A 9,451-nucleotide genomic window follows, 5' to 3' on the forward strand; every position below is an offset into this window, starting at 1 on the left:
GATCCGCCGCTTTGTTCAAGGGTTGAACATTGAGATCCAAGAGGCGTTGGCGGCCGCTCAGTTAGATACTTTTAATCAGGTGTTAGAAAAAGCGCAAAGAATTGAGACAGTCTAGGGTCAAGTAAAAGCATTTCATGATAGAAAGAGAAGGCAGCCGGGCACCGGAAACTTTAATACTGGACAAAGCTCGAGGAATGAGCCGCCCACTAAAATGGGTAGGGGAGCAGGAGATCCACGACCGGCAGGGACTTCAAACCAAGGAAATGCCGGAAGGGGACAAGCGGGGCGAGGGCCCTAGAGGGGTGGTCAAAGAGGAAGGGAGACTACAGGAACGAGACAGACCTGTAGTTTTTGCGGAGGCAATCATATCGCTGATAATTGTTGGAAAAATAGTGCGGTCAGGAAATGCTTTAAGTGTGGCAGTACGGAGCACCAGATTGCACAATGCCCGAATATGCAGACCGAAGGAAGCACTTCTCGGGCAGAAGGGACTACGCCAAAACCAACAAATGTAGCAGAGAACCGATCGAAAGTGCCTGTGCGAGTTTATGCCATGGACCATCAGGAGGTGACTGACCCTTCGGCAGTCATCGAAGGTACGCTTTCTATATTTCGGCGTATCGCAAGTGTGTTGATAGATTCTGGTGCTACCCATTCCTTTGTGAGTCCTGCATTCATGGCACATATAGATATTAAAGCAGAAAAGTTGCCATACGATTTAGAAATAAAAACTCCCATTACCAACAAAAGCATCCTTGCCAATATGATGTACAAAGGCTGTGACGTGTGGATAGGGGAACGAAAGTTATCAGTGGATTTAATAGAATTAGCACTTAAGGGGTACGATCTTATATTAGGTATGGATTGGCTAGTTAAGTATCATGCACGCTTAGACTGCAGTACGAAAAAGGTTGACTTTCACATACCGGGTGAGCCTACATTGCAATTAGATGTACAAGGGAAGTTAGCCTCCACCACTCTTATTTCTGGAATTCGGGCCCGAAAATTGCTAAGTAAGGGCGCCCGAGGGTTTTTGGCCATGTTGATTAATACCCTAGGAGAGCAATTAAAAGTAGAAAAGGTGCCGGTGGTGTGTGAGTTTCCTGAAATGTTTCCCGAAGAGTTGACCTCACTACCGCCAGAAAGAGAAATTATTGGATTGAGAATTTATTTAGGAAAGTGAATCTCTTTGGGGAGCCCCGGTACTATTCGTAAAGAAAAAGGATGGAGGTTTACGGATGTGCATTGATTACCGGGGACTAAATAATCTCACAATTAAGAACAAATATTCCCTGCCACTGATTGATGAATTATTTGACCAACTGCAGGGTGCAGTTGTATTTTCTAAACTGGACCTTCGACAGGGATATTACCAATTAAGGATTCGGAAGGAGGATATCCCTAACACCGCATTTAATTCACGGTTCAGGCATTTTGAATTCGCAGTCATGCCCTTTGGATTGACAAATGCTCCAACTGCATTTATGGACTTAATGCACCGAGTCTTCAAATCTTACCTAAACCAATTTGTTGTGGTATTTATTGATGATATTCTAGTCTACTCGAAAACTCGTGAGGATCATGAACGATATTTGAGGTTAGTGCTACAAACTCTTAAGGAGCACCAACTATATGCTAAATTTAGTAAGTGCGAGTTTTGGCTGGACAAGGTGTCTTTTCTTGGACACGTGATTTCAAAGGATGGAATAGCGGTGGACCCCGCTAAAGTGAAAGCCGTCACAGAATGGAACCGACCTAAGAACCCAACTGAAATTAGAAGTTTCTTAGGGCTTGCCGGATACTATCGCCACTTCATAAAAGATTTTTCTAAGATAGCGGGACCTCTGATGGATTTGACTAAGATTCACAACCAATTCATCTGGACTTCCAAGTGCGAGGCCAGTTTTCAAGAGTTAAAAGGGCGATTAACTTCTGCACCAATTATTACTTTGCCCAACGGAAAAGACAGCTTTGTAGTATATATGGATGCGTCTCGGATGGGTTTGGGATGTGTACTTATGCAAAATGGACAAGTGATAGCCTATGCATCTCGAAAATTGAAACCCCATGAGCAAAATTACCCGACTCACGACTTGGAATTGGCCGCAGTGGTATTTGCTCTTCAGAAGTGGCGACATTATTTATATGGGGTAACCTTTGAGATTTTCACCAACCATAAGAGCCTCAAGTATTTATTTTCGCAGAAAGAGCTGAATTTGAGGCAGCGTAGGTGGATGGAGTTCTTAGAGGATTATGACTGCACCATTAAGTACCATCCAGATAAGGCTAATGTAGTAGCTGATGCCCTTAGTCGAAAAGCTCAAGTATCTAGTCTACAGGTGAAAGAGTAGGAGCTACTAGAAAAAGTTGGGGAATGGAATCCTCAACTTAATCCACACAAAATGTTGTTTAGTAATATTCAGGTGATTTCCACGCCATTGCCAAGGATAAAGGAGACTTAGAAGAAGGACCCCCAGGTGCAGAAGTGGAAAGACAAAGTCGAGAAAGGGATGATACCCGACTTTAATGTGGGTTTGGATGGGATGTTAAGGTATAGAAATCGATTGATTATACCCCAAGATACGAATATCAAGAATGAGCTATTGGAAGAAGCTCACCGCTCGCGATACACAGTATATCCTGCTACGACGAAGATATATCAAGATTTGAAGAGTTTGTACTGGTGGGAGGGCATGAAAAAGGAGATTGCTCAGTTTGTGCAAACATGTCTAACCTGTCAGCAAATAAAAGCTGAGCACCAAAAATCATCAGGTTTGCTCCAACCGTTAGAACTGCCGGAGTGGAAATGGGAGCATATTACTATGGATTTCGTATTCGGTTTACCGCGAGCACAAAAGGGGCATGATGCTATTTGGGTAATTGTAGACCGCTTGACCAAATCAACTCATTTCTTACCCGTGAGCATGAAGTATACCCTAGAGAAACTAGCTCAACTGTATATGGATGAAATTATACGACTACATGGCGTGCCAGTGAGCATAGTTTCGGATCGAAACCCACGGTTCGTGTCACGGTTCTGACAAAGGATGCAAGAGGCTTTAGGCTCTAAACTTAATCTAAGTACAACTTACCATCCTCAGACAGATGGAAAATCGGAGCGAACGATACAAACTCTTGAGGATATGCTCCGAGCGTGTGTAATGGACTTTGGGGGAAATTGGAGCCAACACCTCACATTGATAGAATTCGCATACAATAATAGTTACCACTCCATACAAATGGCACAATTTGAAGCACTATATGGACGTAAGTATCGCTCACCAATCTTTTGGGATGAAGTTTGCGAAAGAAAGATCTTGGATTCGACTACGGTGCCATGAATAGAAGAAGCAGTAGAGAAAGTTCAAATTATTCGCCAGAGAATGCAGACGGCTCAGAGTCGGTAGAAGAATTACGCTGATCACCGAAGAAAGGATCTGGAGTTCAAAGAGGGGGACATGGTATTTCTCAAGATAACATCACTCTGAAGAACGATTGAGGCCAAGAAAGGGAAGAAGTTGAAGCCTCGATATATAGGGCCGTATAGGATTCAAAGCCGAGTCGGGACAGTGGCGTATCAGTTAGAGTTACCTATTAAAATGTCCCGAATCCACAATGTCTTCCACGTCTCGTTATTGAAGAAGTATCATCCAGATCCCGCACACATCCTACACACAGAGGACGTCGAGTTAGATGAAACTCTCACCTATGGAGAGCAGCCGGTACAAATTTTGCATCGAAAGGTGAAAGAACTAAGAAATAAACAGATATCTTTGGTAAAGATTTTATGGAGAAATCATGATGTGGAGGAAGCCACCTGGGAAATGGAGGAAGACATGCAGAAGGAATATCCTTCTTTATTCACAAACAAAGGTATTAATTTCGAGAACGAAATTGCTCTAAAAAGGGGAGGTTGTGAGATCCCGGTTAGCCTCTGATTTCAATATCATTTGATATTAAGAACATTTTGTTCTATTTTGTATGAATTTAGTAGAAAACTCTAGTTTTCTTTTTGTATTGTGATAACTCAAAAAAAAATTTAAATTACATGTATGTTATGAATTCTTTTATTTTAATTGCTTAGATATTAGAAAATTACATGTAACAAATGAATGGTTAAAATAAATGCATAATTGAATTTCTATAACAGATTGAAAATTTAAACGCCACTTGAATTATGCAAAATCCTAACTACAAATCCACTCTTACTACTCGAGCTTTAGGTCCCAATTTGATGCTCATTCACCTAGCAAAATATGCTAGAAAACTTGTGAGGAGCAAAGATGAAAACCGTTTAAGATTCAAGGACCAAACGATGAATACCGAAATTGCACTTCGGCCCTTTACTATATTTAGCCAAAAAAAAAAAAGAAGCCAAAAAAATCTTACTCCGATTCTGGTCATCTTGGCCGAGAATACCAAGGCTGGAAAGCCTTGAATCTTCATGATTTTTGCCCAGCCAAAGCATGACAAAGCGGGTAGGAACACTTGTCAATTTTCCAAGCCATTGAGTTGGCAAACTCCAATCCTTGTCATGCTAGCTTAGGCTGCTATAAATACCAGACATCCAGGCTTAGTAAACACTTGGGCAATCTTCTTATCTTCACCGAAACTAGCAAGAAACTATCAGCTCACTTACTACAAAAATTGCACACAAAGCTGGCCAAAACCAATTCTATTGAGAGCCGATTAAGCTGGATTTTTGCTGCACATCTGGTGGAATTTTTTCTTGCACTTTACTACCCTTTTATTAAAAGGTACCATGAGCTATACACCTATTTCATTTATAATTCATTTAAGCATCTTATATATTTAGAAAATCAAGTATCCCTGCTGAAAAAAAAATCCTATTATAAACATGCATATGAGCAGTTAGTGATTTTCCAGCTTTGTAATTCAATTTCTATGCCAATTTTATGATGATTCTTGAATGAATTTTGGCTATATATGTTTGCTATGCATGCTGGATACTAGGTGTACTTGTTTGATTGATAAGCTCTTGAGCAACCAAGACTAATTTGGGAATCAAAAAAAAAATGGAACCATATGCCACAAACTCGGTTTCTTCGGATGAAACAGTGGCCTGAAATCAGTTTTGGTAGAGCGACTATATCTTGGGCTAAAAAAAAAAAACTAGGATTGGGATGCCGTTTGTAGCGTTAGAAACTAGCTTCATAGAACTATCTCTGGTATAAAAATCAGTTCCAAATTCATTCCCTATAAATACCAGTAAATCGGCAAAGTTTGCTATTTTTTTTTTTCGGAACCTGTTTTGCTGGACCATTTGAGCAGCCTGTTTGCAACGAATTTTGACCCAACTCTGATCAGAATTTGAACCTGAGCCCTTCGGAGAAATTGTAGCTTCTTAAGTGCTTGTTGTGCCTACAAAATTTCAGGTCAAACGGAGGTGTGTAGGCTGAGTTATAGCCAAAACCCTCACTTAGCTTTCAAATTCTGGTTTGACCATGTTTTGTAGATTAGCTTCTGACCATGCTCAGTTCGCATGGATAATGATGAAACTGGGTGGTTGTGTCTTCATAAGAACTGTAGATCTCTATTTCACATTCAAAATGGTATAAAGTGCGTCCAAATCCAAGCATCGTAGCTCCAGTTATAGCGAAAACAAGATCGTGTGTCAGAACTGCCTGGAACACTGGGCAGTTCTGACAGGTACTTTGACACCCACCTTTCATTCGGTTCTGAGTTGATCCAAGTCTTGGCCAAAATATAAAAGTTCTAGCCTTATGTCTTAGCTTTCCAATGCCTTTGGAATTTTTTGATTTGGGTCTATGAGTTGTGAGTTATGGTTCTTCCACTAGATCCTGTCTGTCATCTAAACGTGCGAACTCCTGGCACGTTGTTTCATACTTATGACCTGATTCCATTCAGAACTGGATTGAGGTGTCTTCATGAAAGTTATAGCTTTTCTCCTTAGCTTTGAGACAGTATCTCATATGCCTCGATCGGACAATTGTAACCTACATTGTGTTCAAAACAGTTCTTGACGCCAAAACGGACAAGTTGCCGTTTCCGTTTCCGTTTCCATTTCCATTTCCGTTTTCCATTTCCGCGCATGCATGGGTCGCATTTGCTGTTTTCCTTATTCGTATGCATTTGGATACCTGTTTGAGCAATGTTATGACTCAACCTTCTGTCACAGACGGTAACGAAGTGCTCGGAGACGGTAGGACCCACTGACGGTTGAGTTTGACCAAGTGCCGTTTTTGTCTACTTTTGTATTCTAAGTAAGTAACTGGGATGTTTATGTGTTAAATGTCACCAATGTGAATTGTGTGTGATATAAGGGTGCTTAGGCGAGCGTGTACTTTATCTCACTTGACCTAAACCCTAATTTATATTGCAATAGATATGAATTATGATATATGAACTGTGTTGGGACTGAATCCCTGAAGCATGTGGCTTGGGATGATCTTTTGTGTGTGTGTGATGTGGAACTATGAGTGGGCCCGATCTAAAGGCTAGACGGACTATTCGAGCCAGTTAGGGCTTGGTCGAAGTTAGTCCAAGCTATCGTTAAGATCATCAATTTTGTGAATACAATTCGAATACGATTCGAAACTCGAGCCATTTGTGTGTGTGTGGATACTGGCCAGAGTGGGCGTAAGGTGGCCAGAGGAAGAAAGCGGAGTTCTACGGACCATTCCTTGTGGTCGACGGAGGGTCGACAGGTGACCACGCGTGGCGAATGACTTGGCTTTGGAGCCAATCCGTATCCTTGAATTGTTTTGTTACTTTTGCTTTGATTTTGATGTATTTGTGGCATAAATATCTGACTTGATGCAAAATTATCATTTTGCCCCTGCTTGCTTACTAAGCTTTAAGCTTACCCGTTTTTCTTTGTTATTTCCTTAACAGGGGTTGTACACAGGGATCACACTTCATGAGAGTTATAACCCTAGAATTTACCTTTGAAATTATACTAGTTGGACTTTCTAGGATGTTTTTCTTTATTCTCACAGTTAGGGTTAGGACTCTGCATAAGATCCACTTTTTGGTTTTAGTCTTCGCTTTTGTGTGATGTAGTGGACTGGAATGTCCCTTTTGAAGATGTACATATTGTAAATGGTACTTTTGGAGATGTATAAATGTGAATAGTATCTTTTGGTATTGTGATTCTTTTATTGGACAAATTTATGTTTGACACTAATTGGAGATATACTTAAGAGTGAATGTTCAGTTGTCCAATAGTAATGTTATCTCTGAAATTAATGTGAGTGAGTGAGTCCTGGCACGAACTAGGCAGGCGGTCCGCCAAACCCTTTGGTACGCCTCTGGGTGCGGTAGGGTCGTCCCAGGATCCGCTAATGCGGTGCGTGCGATAAATTTTTGAAGATTAAAAGGAGTTTTGTACAAAGGAATATTATTTTATAAGGTGTTAAAAAATAATTAGAGATTGGCTAGATATTTTAGTAATTAAAAGACAACAAGATGAGAATTAATCTTGGCTAAACATTTGTCACAAAATTCTTGGATTTTTTACCTTGACCAAAGACTTTCTTACCTCTTCACTAAAAACAAAATTTGACCAAAAATTCTTTCTATTTCCTCATAGCTTTGGCCGAACCATTGAGAGAAAAAAAAGGAAAGGAAACTTCATCTTCAACCTCCAAATCAAGCTTGAATCCTTCAGTTTTCACCATAAACTTGCAATCTACTCTATAAAAGTTGACCTTTAGGAAGGATTAAGGGCTTTGGTGGAGAGATTTTGGAGAGAGAAGCCCTTGGTTTCCATTTCTTCTTAGAGTATTAAGGTAACTACATCAAGAAACCATCTACTCTTTTATTTCTTGCATATGAATAGATTTAAGGCTTGCTTTTGGTAGTTTACTTGGAAAATTTCATGGCTTAAGTGGTGGTTGGCAAATTTCAGCTTTTGGTGAAAAATTTCAGCCTTGGTATGATGGTTTGAGTTTGGCTATGATTTGGTAGATTTGCCATATGAATTTTTTAGCTTTTCTAAGTTATTTTGGCTTACTTATAGAAAATTCCAGATTGTGATTATGAATTTCAGCTTAAGGTTTAATTTTCTAGCTTAAGTAGGTGAGGGTTATATGCTATATGTAACGGCCCCACTTCTCCTTAGGGCGTACCCCAGGGTATCGGCAGACCGTCTGCCCAACTCTCGCCGGGACTCAGTCAGTTGCTATAAGAGAAGGCAAGAAAATCCACAAAACAATCGAAATAACAATAATTCCAAACTTAAACGTAAACTTATATACATTACTGTCTCAATGGAAGTACAACTGTCAAAATATAGGTTCTCAATTCACCATACAACCAGCCCGTGCCAAACACTAGGGCGAGAACCTTTACAAAAGAAACCAAAGTACTAAAACGGCTAATCTATTCGTAGCTTCCGTCCTCGCACGTCTTCCCCTGCTAAGGAAAACAAAAACTAAAGGGATGAGCTGGAAAGCTCAGTGAGGTTCCGTACACATAGGCAACAAGAGAAACAAATGCATGTAAACAACAATTCACGATACAAGTACAATAAAGCGATAAACACATTCATTAAAAGGATACGGGCTCACAAGGAGCCAATCGTTCATTCATTCATTCTCCTTCCTTCAATCATTTGAAAATGGATTTTGTATAAGTAAAACCCCTCGTTCATTCATTCATTCATTTCATTCACCCCGTCCCTGGCTTTTGGCCAGGCTCCACCAACCTACAGGGTAATACTCGAGTATACCGGATCGTTCACCCAAGTTCCTAATCGCTCGACCAAGTCCAACTGGCTCGAGACGACCGGTAACAAGGGACAATGGCCAGTTCAGCCCGAAGGCCTACATTCATGCACAATTAACATTTCAATCGCTCAATCATTAAAATTTCACAATCATTTTGGCTAAGTGCGGTAAAGTACACACTCGCCTCGAAAATCATTTTAGCAATCATTGAAAGCGTTTAACACGTTATCAATCATTCAAACAAGCCATAAAATCAGGAAACATAACAAACAAGGAACACTCACCTAGACACGCAAAACAACGCCCACTTCTCAATCACCAAGGAAACCTAAAATCACAAGGATCACATTACAATCCATCTAACATGATTTAGATGAAATCAACAATTACCCGACTACTCGCGAGTAAACGTAAAAAGACTTTCAAAGTGTAACGAGGCACTTGGATTCGTAGACAAGAATAACCCTAATGCAACCCAAACCAAGAAGGTTATAAAATCTCTAAGAGGAAACACCCACTCCAAACAATTCGAAATTCCAATAGAGCTAAGAAAACATTCTTTCGGAATTGCGTATGTGATTCAAAAGCATATATATACAAATGGTCAATAACTAACCAATGCCTTGATAAAAATCGTGTGAAAAAGAGGACAAAATACTTTAACTTCCACACTTAAAACCTTGCTTAGAAACAATGCACTTATGGCCGATAAAACCCGAACTCATACCTCTATCGGTTGG

The 9,451-nt window shown here is 40.3% G+C and overlaps 1 long non-coding RNA gene across 1 annotated transcript; it reads left to right on the forward strand.

Moving 5' to 3' along the window:
- Positions 1 to 4,600: 4,600 nt before the first annotated feature.
- On the forward strand, positions 4,601 to 7,128 carry LOC140017085 (uncharacterized). Its single transcript, XR_011823404.1, has 3 exons — positions 4,601 to 4,757; positions 6,161 to 6,245; positions 6,877 to 7,128. It is a non-coding gene; the product is annotated as an uncharacterized lncRNA (long non-coding RNA).
- Positions 7,129 to 9,451: the final 2,323 nt, after the last annotated feature.

The sequence above is a fragment of the Coffea arabica genome, chromosome 11c (assembly GCF_036785885.1).
Source record: "Coffea arabica cultivar ET-39 chromosome 11c, Coffea Arabica ET-39 HiFi, whole genome shotgun sequence".
Lineage (NCBI taxonomy): Eukaryota > Viridiplantae > Streptophyta > Magnoliopsida > Gentianales > Rubiaceae > Coffea > Coffea arabica.